Here is a 21,895-nt window from a genome sequence, read left to right as displayed (position 1 = left end):
AAATATGATATGCTGGTTGACAGAGATAAAAGTATGGCAAAATGGAGTCTTGAGATGGGTCCGGAAACTCAATGCCCAGAGTCTGAAACTTATATCATTTATGTTAAAATCATGGCCACCTCCACTAATGAATGGTTTACCAGTGGAGGTAAAGAGTAAGAAATCAAATATAGTTACGTACGCCTGTGATACCTTTTACGAATAATAATAAGAAAATCAAAGAGATTTTTTTGAAGAATTGGAATATTCTAACCATAGACGAGAAGTTACATGAACTAGTAGGAGATGCTCCCAAATTTACTTATAAGAATACAAAATCACTGAAACGTTTATTATGTTATGAGAAAAATGAGAAAAAATATGTTGAGTCTGATAGGAACGGAACTTATGCATGTAGAAGATGTAATCAATGCTGCTACATGTTGAACAACATTAAGTTCATTCACCCCGATACAAGGCAAGAATATGATTTCAGTTTATATGCAGATTGTAAGACATGGGATTTGATTTACCTAGCTGTTTGTACAAAATGTGGATCTTTCTATGTAGGCATGACTAACAGGACGTTAAGGGAATGAGTAAAGGAATATGCTATAAATAAGGAAGACGACAGTAATGCCTTGGCTAAACACATTATGAACAAAGGTACAACACATAGTTTTAAGTTTATAGCCATTGAATTGATACATAAAAATATTAGGCTAGGTAATCACAAGAATTATATGGAACAAAGAGAAACTAGATGGATCATGAGACTACAGGCAGATAGAGGCTCAGGGCTTAATGAGAGGGTTTCTTTGAAACCCTTCTTGGCTTCTAGAGACTTTAAGCATTAAAGGTTTTTTTGAGAAGCCTTCAATATAGGATGCTGTTATCCATCCACTTTGAGGAGTGACCTCATATATTTATTGATTTCATGTTTTATATGTACATTGATAAATAGTTTTAGATATTAACTTATTAGTTAAGCTGATATTATAGATTTATTCAGCACTTAAGTATGACATAAGTTAGATAGAATGTTTCTTAATAGTCTTTGTCATAGAATTTGTCTCTTAAATTTGTATTTGATTACATAAAGTTTATATAAAGTTTTCTAAGAAGTTTTATATTCAGGTTTTATATATTTCACATATATATGTATATATACATACATTTTCTATATATATTTCTGTATGTACGTTTTTACATTTTTCATTTACTGCTACGAAGTACATGCATATATTTTATATTTTATATATCTCTATATTTTATATATCTCTATATATGGTATATATTTATGTATTTAAGTATTTATGTTGTCATATTAACCAAAGGACATTTTATTAGATAGTAGTTTTTAAAAAGTGATGATAAAGTAATAAATAGGGGTGATATTACACATAGGGCTTCATGTTATACTGTTGTATTTCATTATTCATGAGGGATTAATGTGATTGGTTCAATAATGAGATAGAAGAGGTATTTAAAGGGAAATAATTTTGTGTTGTTTGAACAGTTTGATGAAGCATTCAGTTGAAATGTACTGAAACGTTTCTTTTATTTTTTGACAGTTTTTATTTTCTTCTTATTAAACAGTCAGCTTCTTATTGTCGTGTTGTGCCTCAACAAGCTTCTTTTTGGATTTGGTTTTCGTGCTGTATTTGAGGCACTTTACCCTTGGTTGTTGATTTTTTTTACGTCAATAACTACTTAACAGACAATCAGCAGGCAGTTCTGTGGCAAGGGCAACTGTCTCCTGTATTACCAGTAGGTATAGGTGTCCCCCAAGGGTCAATCCTAGGATCTCTGTTATTCTCACTATTTACTAACCAAATAGCCTTATCCACACTCTCTGCCTCAGCTGTGCAATATGCAGATGATACCACCATTATATGTGCCTCCCCCACCCTAGATGAACTAAAAGCCATAACCCAAAAAAACTTCTCCTTAGCCGAAGAATGGTTCACTAACATAAAACTTATTCTTAATCCCAAAAAAACAAACAAACTCATTCTCTTTGGCCATGGTGGATCTCCTCCACCAAATAATGATTTGTTAGAAAAATGTGTATTTAAATATATGTCAAATGCTAGTTTAAAAACAAAGTAGTATATAATGCATTTTATTCTATTAATCATATAAACAGAAAGGATAAATTCATGTGTAAATGCAAGTAGTTTTGAAACTGCAGTGTGGCTTGTAGCAAACTGACCTCTGACCCTGGCAGATGCTAGCTTGGCAAGTTTTGTTTATGCTTTTCACAAGTGATTATCTGCTGGGTCAGGAAATTAAATATGTGAAATAATGAAATCTTCTGCTCTTTCCTGCTGGGATGATTTGGCCTTGTATATGTGTTACTAAGATAGCATGCAGCTGGTGGGAAAGTGTTACAGTGAACAAAGATGTGTATTAGAAGATTGAATCTGCTATTGTATTCGAACTGGTGTGAAACCTTGAAGAAGTAACTTTACAGAAAGACATTATGTCTGACCAGGTGGATAGCAAGGCCGTATTGTTACCAGAAGAAAACTTTTTTAAATATACAGCATCAGCAGTTTTTATGAATAGAGGACTGTAAGCTAAAGTGATGTAGATGCCCTGTAACATACCACATCAGTTAAGGTGGGCACAGCTTGAATGTTAAGACTATATAAAATTGTGTGCTTCCTGTTTCATGTTAGACAAAATTCTGTACTTGTACGTTTTTTGCCTCGTGGTGTACACTAGTAAAGTTTTGAACCTGAACCTCCAGTGTATTGAATTCTTGATTTTATTTAACAGTTTGGTCCTTCGGACCGGAAATCCCTCGGACAGCTGCAGATCAGAATCTACCGGTGGTCGAATACTGCGCAGGAGAAGTTACCGAAACGGTTCTTCTTGGGTGAAAAGACCTCTGACTGAATTGTCGTTTAAAGAGGCTGGCCACTTTCTGATCTGTGGCCGAAGAGCGGATCCTGGACGACTCAATACCGGAGGCTCAGGTAGGAAGATTTTGCCTTTTTTCTGTTTTGGATCAGGGACTAGGTTACAGTATATTGTTGTCAAGATTTGTTATGCAGATCAGGGACAAAAGGAAGTACTGTATATTTGGTCATAGATCAGGGTAACAGAATAAGGTAGGCAGTTATTGTAGATAAACTGTGAAAAGGAACTGAACTTCTGATATCACGTGATAAGAAGGGTTACGTAACATTTTCCTTTACCATGGGAAATCAGTGCAATAAAACATTGCGAGATCCGCCCCTAACCCGAAGACGCAAAATACATGCAATCACAACGTTCCAATAACGTTAGGTATTATGTGAAATGGGTTAACAAATATGAATTTGATGGTAAACTAGATAAAACTTCAATAGTTAAACTCCTTAAGCAACTTAAATCTGATGTGGGAGGTCAGGCAAAAAAGCAACGCCAATTAGGTATTCCTCAGGCACACAGGTGGATTGAGGAAGCAAATCGTAGAGAACAGAAGATTAAAAATTCAAAAACATTATTTTTAGACAAAGAAGATAATAACTTAGTAATAGCAACAGCTCCTCCTCCTCCTCCCTTGCCCCCTCCTTTACCCTTTTCAGGATATGAAGCGAGTGGACAGGCTGGTCCGCCTCCGCGTTATCCTGAAGTCTCAGCAAGATCACAACCGTTCGGTTATCCTGAAGTCTCAGCAAGATCACAACCGTTCGTTAGAGATCCTATTGAAACTAGGTCCCGGACACATAAAATACATAGGGACACAGAATCATATCAAATAGAGAGAAATCTACAGGATGAGAGTGAGGAAGAAATACGCCCACTTATAGAGGTTGCAAATCCTCAGGCAGGGCAGGAAGGGCAGGACCCAACACTCTTAGTATATAGACCATGGACACCGGAGGATATCCGGAAAGCTACTCAGGGAATCCCCCATCCGAAAGTTAATTTTGCGAAATTTTTAGAAGATTTACAAGGCATGAGGTTGAGTTACCACTTGAATGGGGAAGAAGTAGAAAAAGTAGTAAGACAAATTATAGGTCCAGATTGGCACATGATTTGTGGCACCTGGAATCCTCGTAATGCAGAGTTTAAACCACTCCCACATAGTGATGCAGAATTAGACAACAGAGTGAAAGGTCTTACAGACCGAATCTCTGAGAAATGGAAACCTAGAGCAGACTGGACTTGCATTAATCAATGCATACAACAGGAAAATGAGACAATAGATGGATACTATGCTAGATTATTGGAATGTTTTAATAATCATGGCGGTATGACGGTTCCTGAAAACCAAACGAATGATTCCCCATATGAACAACAATTAAAGAATGCATTTCTAAAAGGTTGCATTGCACCTATTAGTAGCTTCATTACGAAGCATATGATAGACCATCGAACAGGTAGACTACAAGCCTTACTTGAATACGCTAGACATGCTGAAAGACATTTCAATAGCAAAAAGAAAAAGAAGGCGCAAGTCTTCACTGCTGAAGACGGAGCTGAAGTATTTGTGTTACAGTCAGGTAAAAAGGGCAAGAAGAATGCCCAGGGAAATAAACAGTCTGACAAATGATCAGAAGATTTTGGAGAGGGGAAAAAGAGAGGTGAATGCTTCAAGTGCAGGAAAAAGGGACATCTAGCAAGAGATTGTAAGCAGAACAAAAAGGTAGTTTCAGAAGATAAGGGAGATGAGGACTGACTATATGATAGTGAAGATACATCATGCGAAAGTCAGAAATCATCAGGAAAAGTTAATAAGCAGAAAACAAATGTAAATGTGATAGAAGGAATATAGGAAGTGCAAGTAGATATGGAGGATGAAGAAAGTGAAATTTTGGACTTAGCATTATTGAGCCTAGAGCTCTGCTTAGCAGATACAAAACCGGAAGTTACACTTCTGGTGGCGTGAAGGGAAGTCAAATTCCTGTGTGACTCAGGAGCATCATGGACCCTGATACACCCCTCCAAGTTACCAGAACATTCCGAATCACCTGATTATATACTGGTAAAAGCTGCAAATGGACAACTATACAGAGAACCACTTTCCCATGATATAGCAATAACTGACCCTGTTTCAGGTATAACCCAGAGAAGTAACATTGTTGTTTCTGCAAAGTGTCCAGTGAACCTATTGGGCAGGGACCTTATGCAGATATTTGGCATAGCAGTAGTTCCAACTGTACAAGGTATGGAGGCGCAGAGACAAATGGATACCTTTGTAATGCGATCGGAGGGTGAAACTTTTTACTGGTACAGCCAGGACCTAGTCACGACTGGTCCAGGGGCAGTAACTGAGGAACTGATGAATGTAGCCATCAGTAAAGCCCCCTCCCTTGACACTGATCGACAGCATTTGTTACACTGTACTCTATACTACTGTACTACACCAGGACCTGATAGAGAGTATGAGCAAGAATTGTTCAGAAATCATGCAACTAGATTAGTATTGCATACTTTGTACTGGGATACTGAGGGGAACAGTGTAATTAGCTGTTCATTACCTCAAGAATCCCTTGCATTATATAGATCAAATCGATTACCACATGTCAGCTTGACAAAGAATAAAAATGTAAAATGGGTAGACTTAGGAGAAAAGGTGACAAGATGGGAGAAACAGACTGACTTAGAACTGTCAGAACAAGGGATACAGAAACAAAAACTGAATTGGTTGACACAGACGCACCCAGCTGTTCACTTGCAATCTAGCGAGGACAGCTGATTAGCATTTTTATTAGAAGAAGAAGAAAAAGCCTTATGTGAAATTCCAACGACTCTTTGGTCGACAGGCAAGTCAGATGTAGGACTTATTCGAACAGCAGGACCAGTTACAATTACCCTGAAGTCAGCATTTAGACCACAGAAAAGACAATACCCTTTGAGAAAAGATGCAGAAATAGGAATCAAGCCTATAATAGCAGCATTTCTCAAAGGAGTACTGGTAGAATCTCCTGATTCACCATGTAATACACCCCTATTTCCTGTTAAAAAAGCAAACGGGGAATGGCGGATGGTTCAAGATTTACAAGCTGTAAATAATGCAGTAATACCTAGAGCACGTACGGTGCCAGACCCACATACTTTGTTAAACGATTTAAAACCACAACAAAAATATTTCTCTGTGGCAGATTTTAGTAATGCTTTCTTTTCGATACCTATACATCCTGATAGTCAATATTGGTTTGCATTTACATTTCAGGGTAAAAGGTATACCTATACTCGACTACCACAGGGATATTGTGAGAGCCCAACAATATTTGCACAAGAAATGGCTAGCAACCTGGCAGGGTTTACCCCACCAGGAGGTAGTCAGATTCTACTTTACGTAGATGACATCTTGTTAGCAGCCCCCACCCAGCAACAATGCAGGGAGGATACTGTAGCATTATTGAAGTTTTTAGCAGCACAAGGGCACAAAGTAAACAAAAGTAAGTTACAACTTTGGAAAAAACAAGTTAGATACCTAGGATATGTGATATCCAATGAAGGTAGAATATTAGACGAGGAAAGAAAAACAGCGATTTTGCAAGCACCCAAACCAGCAACCAAGAAGGAAATTATGTCCTTCTTGGGTACAACTAATTTTTGTCGGAGTTGGATACCAAATTATGCTTTGGAATCTGCTTCACTGACTGACTTGATATATAGGACGCCAATGGCATCACAAGATTTGTTACAATGGACAACCAAAGCAGAAATGACTTTCTGCAGGTTAAAGCAGTTGATAGCCTCTTCATTAGTTTTAGGACTCCCAAATTATCACAAACGCTTCTTCCAGACCGTAGATTGCAAGCAAGGATATAAGACATCAGTACTGACGCAACAACATGGGGATAAGCAACACCCCATAGCCTATTATTCATCACAGTTAGACCCAGTGGCGCGATCCCTACCTCACTGTGTACAGGCAGTAGTTGCAGCTGCAATGGCAGTACAGGCTTCAGCCTCAGTGGTGTTATTCCACCCTCTCACACTGAGAGTGCCTCATGCAGTCGCAATAATTTTACTGCAAGAAAAAGTAGCATACCTCTCTCCTGCTCGACATCTTTCATGTATATCTATACTGCTGAGACAACCTCATATGACAATTGAATGATGTACAACATTAAATCCATCAACATTACTTCCAACTCCTGCGGATGGCACACCACACAGCTACCTGCAGGAAATTGAACAGTTAACCTTGCCTAGACAAGATCTCACAGATATGCCCTTGGATGATGCCGAGGTGACATATTACGTGGATGGCTCATGCAGAAGGGGCCCTACAGGAAAGAATCTAGTGGGGTATGCAGTAGTTACAGACACTGAAATTCTAGAAGCCCAATCCTTACCATATAACTTATCTGCACAAGCAGCAGAATTGATAGCTTTGACGTGGGCATGCACTTTAGCAAAAGACAAGTGTGTAAACATATATACTGATAGTCAGTATGCTTTTTCTACAGTACATGCATTTGCACAGCAATGGAAAAATAGAGGAATGATAACATCTAGTGGAAAACCTATTAATCATGCACAATTTATTTTGGAATTATTAGAATCTATTCAATTACCTACCAAAGTAGCTATTTGTAAATGTGTAGCTCATACAAAACAATAGGATAAGATTTCGAAAGGCAATGCGAGAGCTGATGCAGCTGCAAAGCAAGCAGCCTCAGACTCAGAAACTTTACTTTTGAATGAGGAATTACAACCCTCTGAGATTTTAGATGTTAAAAACAATGCAGACGCTTACTACAAAAGCGGAAAAACAAAAATGGGAAAAACGAGGTGCAATTCTTGAAAATGGACTGTACATTTCCAAAGAGAGAAAACCGATATTGCCGTCTAATTTATTTAGATATGCAGCTTTGTTGAGCCATGGGCAGTGCCATGTCTCAACAGGGGGGATGGTACAGTTAGCAAATTGAATATTCCAAACATATGGATTCACAAACTATACAAAAACATTTTGTGCAGCTTGTCATACTTGTAACAAGCACCATGCACAAGGGGCATTTAAAACCAAGCAAGGAAGTTTTCCTATACCACCATATCCGTTCCATACTATTTGTATGGATTTTATAGAATTGAGTAAGTGTGAAGGGAAGAAATACTGTTTAGATATGTTTTCTAAATGGGTAGAAGCTTTTCCAACCAGAAATCCAGATGCAGCAACAGTGGCGAAAGCCCTGATAAAAGAAGTAATCCCTAGATTTGGCATTCCGGAAAGGATTTATAGTGACAATGGCACACATTTTGTGAACCAGACAATCCAGCAACTTGGGAGATTTGTTGGTATCTCCTTAAAGAACCATTGCGCCTACCACCCACAGTCAGCAGGACTGGTGGAAAGGTACAATGGTACCCTTAAGAATAAACTTAGGAAGTTAGTTGAGGAAACCCAAAAGAATTGGATACACCGTCTGCCTTTAGCACGGCTGAGTATGAGAACGGTTCCAAATGTGAATTGTTTGACTCCCTTTGAAATGATTTTTGGGAGAGCATATTATGTGCCTCAGTGGAAAGCTCTCATGCCCACAGAACAAGAGGCTGACAGTTCATTAGCTAGTTATATGAGGAAACTGTTAACAAATAAATCTGTTTTGCAGTTTAACTCTTTTTCAGATAAGGAACAGACCAGACCGGTGGAAGCAGTTTTGGCCCCCGGGATGTGGGTGTGGCTGAAAGTGACGAAAAGAAAGAATTGGGTGAGTCCAAAGTGGGAAGGACCGTACCAGGTACTATTGGCAATGCCTACTGCAGTCAGAGTGGCTGAGAGGACGTCCTGGGTTCATTTGACACACTGCAAACCGGTAAAGAACTTTCAACTTGATAAAAACTTTGTGACTGATATACAACAGGACCAAGATGGCCAAAAACAAAGCGAATAGAAATTTAGATCAATCCCAGAGATGCTGCATAATCATTTTGTTGAGTATACATTTATTGACTGTAATTGTGACAATTTTCCTCTTGTTGTGGTTTATCCTGCACACAACCACACAAGTGAAAGTGGGAAGACGTGACGAAACGTCTATAAAATGGCATCCAAATTTTAACACATACCTAGCCATGAAGCGTGTATATGCAAAGACTATGAACATTTCAAATTGCTGGGCTTGTACAGCTATACCAACAGCATATGGAGGACTGATAATGTCCGCTATCCCTTTGGGGATAAATGAGACTTGGGAGAATTTGCTTTTTGATACAGGAACTGTGAGATCACAGGACAAAATAGCTTTATTTTTACCTGTCACGCAAAAAGGAATTGTATGTTTTTACAAAAATGATACTCTGCAGGTGGGCTGGAGCAATTGTAATATAACCATGTCTTACCGGTGTTATATTAAAAATAGTAATGGCAATATTCTTTGCAATACTAATTATGACTCATATTTGAACTCACTGAAAACAACCATGAATTGACATTCGCAAGAATCCTGTTTTGTTTAAACAATTGTCAGTTATAGATAAGAAAATGTTTCATGCAGGGTTAATGCGTATTAGTACTAAAGTAGAAAACTGTTATTTTATTTGTGGGAAAAAAGCATATAAATGGTTACCTGAGAATTGGTCCGGCAGTTGTTTTGTGGGTTATCTGGTTCCGGCAATAAGACATACTGCAGAATTACCTTTGGGTAAGATACGAAACGTGAGAGAAGCAGCCTGAAAACCTGAAGGTCCAGTTGAAAAACCTGTAAATCCAGTTGGACGGATCAAAGCTGGCTGGAAAGACCATAATAGCGTGAAAGACAAAAGTAAATTGACTCATATGGACTTGAGTGACAGTGTTATATCTTGGGCAGAAATATTCCCAGCATATGGAGCAGTCAAATCGATCTGGGAGCTGAGGAAGTTGTCGAAACTTCTCGAAGTAATGAGTAATGCAACTTTTTCTGCCCTAGAACTGGTGATTGATGAACTGAATGCAATGAGAACTGTTGTGCTACAAAATCGAATGGCTCTTGACTTCACCCTAGCGGCGAGAGGTGGTACGTTCGTGCTTATCAAAGAAGAATGCTGTGCATACATACCAGACAATAGGCATGAAATTAACAACCACCTAGAGGTAATTCAGCAAGTATCAGCCATGACTGAACCAGGCCCAAACCCACTGACGGACTTTTTCCAGAATCTATTTGGGGGGTGGGGTTCCATCCTAATGAATATTCTGATTGCCATTTGTGTGGGTATACTTCTAATAGGAGCATGTGTTTGCTGTGGAATTCCCTGCATGAAAAGACTAATCAAAGATTTTATTGATGTATCTGTTACTGAAACAGATACATACGTACCTCCCTGGACTACATGAAAAGAGACATAAAGGAGCTCTCTGAGCATGTAGCCCAGGCCGGTATGACACTGACCTTGAGTAGCATCTTACCCTCACCAAGAATGATGCCACAATATGAAGACAAGATGATCAATTTCAACAATTGGCTTAAGTACTGGTGTCATTCAAAGGGGATCCAATGCCTGTCAGCTTGGGATGATATGCTTGACAAGCCACGATGCTTCGCTAGGGACAGCTTGCACCTGTCATCCCTGGGCTTTTGGATATTGGCAAAGGCTCTTGCTACCCCCATAGTGCCTTTTTTAGGCAAGGCTCAAAAGACAAACCCACCTCCATAGGTATCACAAGGGATAAGAAACTAAGAGTAATGCTACTCAATGTCAGAAGTCTAAACCTCAAGATGCACGCACTCGAAACTCTCCTTAGCATGGAGAACATTGATATCTGTGCAGTAACAGAAACCTGGTTTAGGGCTCACGAGAGCACCCCAGCACTACCAGGTTATACCTCATACCATGCTTTTCGGCCCCAAAACTTGGACTGAACCACAAAAGGAGGGGGAGTATCGATATTCATCAAAGATACCCACAACTCCAGGTTGGTGGCAAAGGACGAAGCGTCAGAGATTATCCATGTGCAACTAACAGTGGGTAAAACTGCCTTCTAGTTTATAGCCTGCTACAGACCACCCTCCCAAACCCAGGAACCCCACTCGGCCTTCCTGAGAACACTGGAAAATATGAAGGTCTCTCCAAACACCATTATATTGGGCGACTTCAACTACCCAAACATAGACTGGGAGCATTACTCTAGCTCCAGCACCCTAGCCCAAAGGTTCCTAGAATTTATAAACTCAAATGCTATGGAACAACTTGTTACCACTCCCACAAGAGGGGAAAACATACTGGACCTGATCATCACCAACATGGGGACTCTATGCTCCAGACCAGAAGTGCATCCCTCACTGGTAAGATCAGACCATAAACTAATCTCACTGGCTATTCACATCCCGACCCCACCCCCTGCCCAGAAAACCACAGTGAAAAACTTCTCTAAAGCAAATTTCACACTCCTCAAAACCGAGGTGGAATCCTTCAAAGCCCCTGAGCCTGTGGAAAATACGGCCCAGACCGCAGAATCCTTTATAAACGAATTCTATGAACACCTTCAGGAATGCATGGATCATGCGATCCCAAATAAAACCAAGACCCAATCCTCCAAAGGCAGACATCCTGTCTGGTGGACCCCAGCCATAAACAAACTATACAATAGAAGGAGGAAGCTACTAAATGATAGAGCAAAATCCCAAAAAGAGAAGGCATCACTGATCAGTATTAGCAAAAAACTACGGGCACTCATAAAATTGTCTAAGGCCAGCTTTGAGAGAAAACTTACACAGGACACTAAGGATAATCACAAGGCTTTCTTTAGTTATGGTAGGAACCTGGGTGGTAATTCACAGATATGCTCAGAATTAGTCCAAAATGACAAAAAATACACTGAAACCACAGACATTGCCAACATCCTAGCTGACAGGTTCAGCGCAAACTTCTCCCCCCCCTCCCCACCAAAAGGGCAAATATCTATCCCAGCAGAGTGCTGCCCCCCTGACATCTCAGATGCTCAGGTAAGAGCCACCCTCTCCAAAGCAAAAAACACAGCATCAGTGGGACCAGACGGTGTCCCAGGCTGCGTCCTACATGAACACCAAGAAGAGCTAAACCCAAACATAAAACTACTGTTCAATCTCAGCCTTACTACAGGATATGTGCCCAAAGACTGGCGTACAGCAACAGTGGTCCCTCTCCATAAAGGTGGTGCCTCAACGGATCCTGGAAACTATCGCCCCATAAGCCTGACTAGCTTGGTCTGCAAAGCTATGGAAAGGATCATCATGGACCTCATAAATAAAGATATTGGGGACCTACAGACACTGGATCCTACCCAGTTCGGCTTTGTTAAGGGCAGATCCTGCCTCGTAAACCTGGTTGATTTCTTTGAAACAGTCACCAAGGCCATTGACGAGGGGGAGGTGGTCCACACAGCCTATATGGACCTCGCAAAAGCCTTCGATACAATACCCCACTCGGGCATTATAGATAAGCTCACCAGCTTAAATATAAACCCCTATGTCACTAGATGGATTGCAAACTGGCTCAAGGACAGAACCCACATGGTTAGAATTGCTGGAGCCATGTCAGACTCCAAACCAGTTACAAGTGGTGTCCCACAAGGCTCAGTCCTGGGACCTCTCTTGTTCGGTATATATTTCTCGGAGGTACAGGCCAACACGGAAGGACTGTGGCTGACCAAGTTCGCAGATGACTGCAAACTGGGCGCCATAATTGACTCTCCAGCCGACACAAGCATCCTCCAAAAGGGCCTCATAGAAACAGACAACTGGTGCCAGAGCCATGGCCTCAAGCTAAATGCCAAAAAGTGTATAGTCATCCCCTTTGGCAAAAACAAAGTGCCCACCAATTACCACATAGGTGGTAATCCATTAAGTACAGAAGAAGTAATTAGGGACCTAGGGACCCAAGTTGATAGCAATCTCTCATTTGACAACCATGTGGCCAAAGTGGTTAGAAAAACATTTTATATAGCCCACCTAATCATGAAGGGATTCACATCTAGATCAGGGGAGGTCATCGTGCCTCTTTACTCATCCCTCATCAGGCCCATAATTGAGTACAATGCCCCTTTTGGGATGTACCTTACCAGACACCTGCAGCAACTGGAAAGACCCCAAAAGTACCTCACCAAGAGGATCAAAGGGCTTAAACAGATGCCATATGCTGCCTGGTTAAAGAAACTCCAGCTCTACTCAGTGGCATACTGCCTGTTCAGAGGTGATCTGTGCCTGATGTATAAAGCCATGTCCAACCCGGAATTAATGGACATGCTGCACCTCAGAAAATCCAAATTCCATCGAGCTACGTGCTCAAGAGACTTGAACCTCAGCACTGAAATAAATAGGATATGCTGGAGGGACAGATTCATAACCCAGAGGCTCCCTTCACTCTGGAATAAAATCCCAGTCCAGGTTAGGCAGAGTCCCTCATTGACTCTCTTCAAGAGGAATCTTGATGAGTGGATGGGAGATCGTAGGTTTACCCCGGGTATCACTTCTGTGCCACTGTTAGACAGAGGCACAGTATACTAACCTCGAAAAAGGGCATAGCAAAATAAATTTAAAATGGGTGGTGAAAGCCAAACACATTCTGGCTAGGCTTATAAATGCCCTAGGGCAGATAGACTAGTATGAACCTATGAACCTAAACCTTGTATCAAGATATTGAGATTGAAAAATTGATCTCAGATGACATTTTTTCTGAAGTATAGATTGAATGACTCACCTAGCTGAAAATCCTTAATGGAAGAGGTTGGGAGATGAAATGACACTATGCATACTTCAAAATAGAATAAAAAGTATTAATAGGAGGGAAAATGTTAGAAAAATGTGTATTTAAATATATGTGAAATGCTAGTTTAAAAACAAAGTAGTATATAATGCATTTTATTCTATTAATCATATAAACAGAAAGGATAAATTAATGTGTAAATGCAAGTAGCTTTGAAACTGCAGTGTGGCTTGTAGCAAACTGACCTCCGACCCTGGCAGATGCTAGCTTAGCAAGTTTTAATGTTTATGCTTTTCACAATTGATTATCTGCTGGGTCAGGAAATTAAATATGTGAAATAATGAAATCTTCTGCTATTTCCTGCTGGGATGATTTGGCCTTGTATATGTGTTACTAAGATAGCATGCAGCTGGTGGGAAAGTGTTACAGTGAACAAAGATGTGTATTAGAAGATTGAATCTGCTATTGTATTCGAACTGGTGTGAAACCTTGAAGAAGTAACTTTACAGAAAGACATTATGTCTGACCAGGTGGATAGCAAGGCCATGTTGTTACCAGAGGAAAACTTTTTTAAATATACAGCATCAGCAGTTTCTATGAATAGAGGACTGTAAGCTAAAGTGATGTAGATGCCCTGTAACATACCACGTCAGTAAGGTGGGCACAGCTTGAATGTTAAGACTATATAAAATTGTGTGCTTCCTGTTTCATGTTAGACAAAATTCTGTACTTGTACGTTTTTTGCCTCCTGGTGTACACTAGTAAAGTTTTGAACCTGAACCTCCAGTGTATTGAATTCTTGATTTTATTTAACATGATTTTACCATAACATGTAGAGACACAATACAAATTACCCCGACCACACACACAAAGCTATTAGGTGTTGAAATCGACAATAATCTAAGATTTGACATTCATATAGCTCAAACAATTAAGAAAGTTAGCAAAAAGCTTGGTCTCCTCTACTGGAGTAGACAGTTCATCACTAGACCTATGAAGGCCACCTTAGCAAGAACTCACCTCTTATCCAGTCTCCTTTATGCCTCCCCTATCTTAACTAATCTTCACCATAGCAAAATAAACAGATTGGAATCCTGCTACAACAAAATTGCTAGATTTGCTACTGATTCCTCTCATAGGTTCCATCACTGTCTTGCCCTTAAGCAACTAAATTGGCTTGAATTACCTCAACTACTCCTACTCAACCAACTCTCAATAGCGCATAAACTCTACTACCTCCCTGACAAAACTCCAGCACTTCAAAACTTAATTCACTCCTACACCACCACCAGGACCCTAAGATCTAGTCATCAGAACCACATAAATGTCATCAGACACAAAAATGATGCAAGTAACTCTATCTTTGCCTGCACCATCACCAGAATCTTGAACTCACCAAGCCACTTAACTTCTACCACCACTACTTCCCAATTTAAAAAACTTTTCAAAACCGACTACATAACTAACTGGCATTGCACATGTTGCTCCCCAGGCTAGGCCATATCATTGCACTGGTGCTAGGATTCTGCTAGGGATCAAATGGCTGTTCCCTATGTCCTGCTGCTAGAAATCTGCTTAGTATCAAATGGTTGCTACCCAACTTAAAAAAAAAAAAAAAAACAAGGATTATATCCTTTATACTTATATTAATATTGGCTTTCTGCCAACAAATCTGCTAACTATTTTTAAATATATTCAATGTTCTCTTAAGTGATACAATGTTTGTACCTATATTTGTGATTGGAGCCATCTGCACTCAATTGCATTCCTTATATGTATCCTATATGTATATTATTATTATGTTTCCTTAGATGCTGCTCTTATTGTCTGTGGAAATGTATTATTTGCTTGTAGCTTTTCTCTACAGGCCTCTGCTGAAAATGGACCTGTGTCCAGTCGGACTTTCCCGGTTAAGAAATGTAAAATAAAATGAAATAAAAATAAATAAAAATATTTATAGATGTGATTTTCAAATTTTAGTAGATGTTGTTACAGCAGAAGAGGGAGTGGTTGGAGAAGAGACGCAGCCGGGACCTGGGTTCAGGTGGACATTGCCGCATAATATGGGAGTTTAGGTAAGTTGGTATTACATTTAAATTTTAACTTGCATGGGATAGGTGAAGGGTTAAGAAGTTTATATCTGAAGATGAGATGGGGCTAAGCCAAATAAGCTAGAAGCAATATTAATAGTGAACCGCTGGCAAGTGACATAGGCAGTGTCATTAAGGGTGGGGGACTGAGAAATTGGTGCAATAGGTATCATACAGCATGTAATGTATGATTGTAATCAGAGTAGATATGTGGATAGAAAGATGAGGACAATATTTGGTGTATTAGAAACAAGAGTCTTGAAGACAATTCTTCAGATCGTTTACCCCCACATGGAGTATGATGGACTTGTGGTGTACATATTGTGTCTGATTCTTTAAGAATTATGTGGAGGTCAGTAAACACGAGGCAATTGCTACATAGTCTCAAGATGTCCATATCTGCCAAGTCATCTACAAAGAAATTATGAAATTGCTCATCCATACTGTACAGTCATTCGATTTGTGAGCTCCAATGGGGTAGTGTATTGGAGTTAGAAGAATATGAAGGGTGCCTTGTTTGTTCAGACTAATAAGAGTACTTTATCAGAGCAAATTATGATCAACAGAACTAAATTCTACTAACTTTAATGTTTATCTCTTTAAAAAAAAAAGGTTTGGCAATGAAGTGCCTGTTTCAGATCATGGGTCTGGCGTGTCAGGGCTATCAGCTCTTAGGATCATAGGAGGTTACTAGGCTATCAACTCAGTGGTCATTTCAAGCCTAGCTATTTCATCCCAATGGAATATCATAGATGCTCTAATCAATACCTAGGATTGTATTTAGTAACGACTGCCCATGTCCAGGAGGGTTGTGGGTGCTATCCCAGTAAGAATTTATGGTGCCCCATCCACTCATCCAGGTTCCTTTTGAACAGTGTCATAGAGGTGCTCTGCTTCACATGAATTGTCAGCCTATTCCAAAGATGTGACAGTTGCAGGGAACCAAATCTGTAACTCCAGCACATCCTATTTAAGTTGCAGGCCATGTTTAGGTCCCTGGAATGGGTAGCTCTAGTCCTGTTTGATTTATGGATGTGCAGCAGATTCATTAGATTTAGGTTGGAAATTGTTCTGTAAGCCAGGCATAAGTCTCCCATTAGCAGTCTATACAATACAGAGTATAGTGATAGGAACTTTAACTGGTCTGTGTAAGGCAGGTGCTGGAGTCCCTTGATCTTTGTTAGAACCCTCTGAGGTCTCTCCAATTGCTGCAGGTGCTTCACATGGTACATGCGAAAAGTTGCTTAATACATCATTATAGTTAGAAGCACACATCATGTTGCACATAAACTTTTGACACTTTCAGTTTAGCATTCATATCACATATACATTCAGTACTCAGTATAACTATAACTAAAACAAAAATGTACTATAAGAATTTGTAATATATTAGAGATGCTGTTGTTATTCTATTTAATTTATTTCATTTTATTGTATTATTTTTGATAACTACATTTCAAATACTTAGAACAAGCTGTCCTGTGTAACAAAGAACCAAATCAGAAAGAAAGTATTCAAATCCAAAGTTCATAATGAGCTCCTGAACCCTAACATATGCAGACTGTAGGAACCAAGTAACTTGATTAAGTAAAATAGCTAAACTCTAAGCACTGAAAGCCATCTGTGCATACAGATTGCAACATAGCAGATTAATATACTGAAAAATGAAGCCATTATTAAGAATCATCAGTTACCCTTATCATGTACAATGAACAAAATGTAGCTTAATTATTCAAGCTGTATGTAAATAATACATTAAATGTTTAGCACGGTTTCAGACATAATGGTATAACATGAACCAAAGAGAGAACATAGTGAGGTTAAAATTTATACTTAAATTATTGCAGATTCCATATTGAGAAATTATAGCTTACTATACTGACCTTTAGCATGATAGGAATATAAGCATACTCAAAAATGGCAGGCTATGAGTAAGCATATTAACAATGAAATAAACCAGATCATTAATTCTCTACAGTCTAATGGGCATCATAAAATTTCTAAGAAATACAGGGATTTATGCCAGATAATGAAGCAGTGCTCATCAGTAATATCACTTCAGCTTTTTTACATTATTCTACTGATCTCTTCCTAAGATCATTTCCTATTCTGAAGCTAGGATTAACTTGTAAAAATGACAGAGAATATGAAAATGAAGAGAAACCAACTTCATTAATGAAAAGAAGCCAGATTCATTTGTTCTGTTTATTTTTATGATGACATAACAATGTAATATGTTCTTGCATTTCATTTTTTTTGCAGTATAAAATATGGCTTATATAAGTAAACAAGATTTTTTATGAAAAATGACTTAGAATTTAAAACTGCATTACCAGTATCCCAGATAACAGCAGAGCTGCATAATCCCACACACCCATCTGTGCATGTAATATGGTACTTCATTTAAAGTGTTATGTTTAGAAACAGTAAAACTACTTAAAACACATTTATTATATATATTTTTTGTAACTAAATATGAAACTAAAGAATGTGATGATAAGCAGTCTATCAACAGTGGATCTGTGAAGAGAACATGTCAATAATTAGACAACAGGTTGACATCTTTATCACTAAACATATGTATTTTGTTACAAAACATGCTTAAATCTTTTTTCACATCATGTTTTATGACAAATGAAAATGGAAATCCCTATGGAGCCTTTCAAATAACTTGTCTGTTGCTGTGCTTATAGTTTTACACTCAGTGTAATTTCTCCAAATCTTTTGCGTTTCTAATACTATGATAAGAATTGTCCCCATTCTTAAGTCAAAGTGTGATTAAGGGTCATGAAATTAATATAGTTGACGTTAGCAAAAAGTGTTCTTTGTAGTACCCACAATGTGCCCAGAATTGACTCCTCCTGCAATTCGTACAGACTTACATGAATTGGTAACATATTTAAATATGACTATAAATTCTTTTTTATGAGACCCATTGCTCCTACTACTATTGGACTTGTCTTACTCTCATTTCTGCCTGAGAATCCTGGCATTTTATGACTTTGTGTATCACTCTACATAAGACACTGTAATCACTGGGTGTAACAAACTCAATGATCAGTGCTACGTTTGTCTGTTTTTCAATGGATTGCTGTATGATTTTCTTGCATCTGGTTTTTGAACTGTTGGTAATGAGTGATTCCATGTAATATAAACTTCATCATTCTCTACAGTGTTTTGTGGATCATGTTTCCAATCCTTCTCAGATACTTTGGTGCTGCAATGTTTGCACAATCCTCAATGCAACAGTCTTGCTTTATTATTATGCATTTATGTATACAGGCCCTCTCCCATTAGTGTACATGCTTATGTTTAATTTCTCTAAGTCCTTTGGATTTCTAACAACATGATGGGAATGGACCTCATTCCTAAGTGAAAGTATGATTAAAATTCATGAAATTAGTATTGTTTCAGTCTTTCATGTTAACCATAAGTGCTCTTCGCAGCACCCGCAATGTGCTCAGTAATGATTTCTTCTGCAATTCATATGGAGTTACTCGTATCAATAACATATCTAAGTATGGCTGTAAATTTGTTTTTATAAGACCCACTACTATTGGAAGTGCCTAGGTATTCTTCTTGCACATTACCTCATTTCTGTCTGTAAATCTTGGTATTTTATGACTTTGTGTCTCTCTGTAAGTAAGACACTGTAGTCACTGGGTGTAGCAATTTCACTTTCAATGACCAATGCTACTTTTGTCTTCTTTTCATGGACTACTATATCTGGTTTTCTCGCATCTATTTTTTGAAATGTTGGTAATGGGTGATCCCATGTGATATAAACTTCATCATTTTCTATAATAGTTTGTGGCTCATGTTTCCAGTGTTTTTCAGTTACTTCAGTATTATAATTTTTGCACAATCCCCATTGCAACAGCCTTGCCACGTTATTATCCCTTTCAGTACACAGTCCTTCTGCCATTAGTATATCATACCCAGCAATAACATAAGTGGCCGTTTCCAATTCTGTTTTACAAGACATGCATTGTTTGTTTCTTCCACATATTCAATGGACTTTGTAAACCATTGTGTAAATAGTCCAGTATTTTGGGCTGCCAATATTAACCTATCATTTGGTTTAAATTCACCTCTCCTTAACCATTTCTGCATACGGTTTTGATCGACATGAGGTTGTTCCAAGAGTTTTCTGTAGTTTTTTATTTTTTTTTTATTTTATTTTACATTTGTTGACCGGGCTAGTCTAGCTGGATGCATGTCCATTTTCAGTAGAGGCCTGGGGAGAAAAGCTCCATGTTGAGTACAACAAGCCATTAACAAATGATATACAAAATAACAATATAGAATAAAAAACACCAAAATTAAGTACGATCATGAAAAAGTATACAGAAGAATACAACAAAATAGAGTCAATGAAGAAGTATCAATTAGTTGTATACAAAAACAGAGCACAAAAAGCATAAGCATAAATATAATTGCAACTCTATTTATGCATTTTCCACATTCCCTGCCTTCTCATCTGATTCGTCATCTTATAGTCTTTCTTTTGCTTGTTTGTTTTTTAGCACATTCAGTTGCTGCCTGATTCTTATCTACTTCTGGTTTGATTTCCATTCCCGATTGAATGGATATGCGTCAGCTAAACAAAGCAGGGAAATCATGCTAGATGTACTCTGCTCATGTTTTAAAACGTTCACTATGTTTGGATCTTGTGATGTCAGCAGACATGTATGCAGTTCTATGATTGCAGATATATATGTTTTATCAATTTTCAGAAGGCCCATACCTCCTTAAGAATGGCGACTATATAATGTTGGTATACATTCATTTTTTAAATCATTTGATAAGCATGATGCATTTTTCTTGTTATCATGTCCAACTGATCCAATACCTTTTGGGGTCCATTCAATCACACCAAAACTGTAAGTTAGGACAGGAAGAGCAAATTAATTTATAACTTGGACATTGTTCCTAGAAGTCAGAGCTGTTTTCAGTATTATTAATTTTAGTCTCCTAAAGTATTCCTTACTAAGTTTTATTCACATGTTCACGTTTTATTGCTGACACTTCATCAATTCCCAGATATTTATATACTCCCTCTTGCTTAAGTTCTTGTATATCACATTCCTGTCCCAGACTGATATTTTGTTATTGCTGTAGCTATTACACATTCATCAAGACCAAATGACATTTTTATATCATCTGAGAAATTTTGATCACTTGTCGTTGTGCTTTCAGTTCCTCAACTGATGAACTACACAGTTTTAAATCATTCACAAAAAGAAGATGAGAAGCCTTTAAACTTTGTTGTTTTCTAGGAGCCAAAATGTAGCCATGGCCTAATCTGTTAAGCAGACAGCCTAATGAGTTAAGGGCCACACAAAAGATCAGTGGTGACAAAAAGTCACCCTGGAATATCCTCCTTTTAATTTTTTCCCTGGAATAATAATTTGTCCTTTATCATGGATTAACTGCAAAGTGGTTTGCCACTGTTTTGTGGTCACTGTAATGTAATTAATCAGTTTAGGGTGCATCTTATACATTTGTAAGCACTCTTTTATCCATTATTGTGAGACACTGTCAATTTTTTTTGTAGTCCTATCCATACCATAACATACTTAGATTTTTTTCCCTTTTTACAGTTTTCCATTATGACTTTACTTCACAACAAATGATCCTTTGTTCCATATGACTTTCTTTTGTTGCTTTTTGTTCTGTCACAATTTTTCCTCTAAATGATTATAAACTCTGTCAACTTCAATTACAGTGTATAGTCTATACATCATTGGAAGGCAAGCTTATGGTCTATAGTTTTTAGGTTATCCTGAAAGTTCGCTTTTATGGAAGAAGTATTGCTTGTCCTGTTTGTAACCTGGTTGTCATCTGTTCAGGGTGTACATGTAAATAGTTTTTACTAATGGCTAACTTTTTATGTAAAGTTAGTTACATCATCCTGGCTTTGTATTTTCCAATTACGAGCTTTTCTTATAGGATCATAGGTCCATAGGTGTGTACTAGGCTAATGGCCCTGGAGCCTTTACAAGCTTAGCCCATAGAAGTGCCCTGACATCAGTTCCCAGTGCCTCTATCAAGTAGAGCCACTGCAGTGATCCCCGGGTTGAACATTCTATTTTCCATCCACTCATCAACATTTCTCTTGAAGAGGGACAGTGAGGTGCTCTGCTTGACATGTATGGGAAGTTTTTGCCAGAGCACGGGGAGTCTCTGGGTTATGAACCTGCCCC

Source organism: Protopterus annectens, chromosome 15.part0 (assembly GCF_019279795.1).
Source record: "Protopterus annectens isolate FY-2018-M chromosome 15.part0, PAN1.0, whole genome shotgun sequence".
Taxonomy (NCBI): Eukaryota; Metazoa; Chordata; order Ceratodontiformes; family Protopteridae; genus Protopterus; species Protopterus annectens.
Note: the sequence above shows the minus strand (reverse complement) of the source record.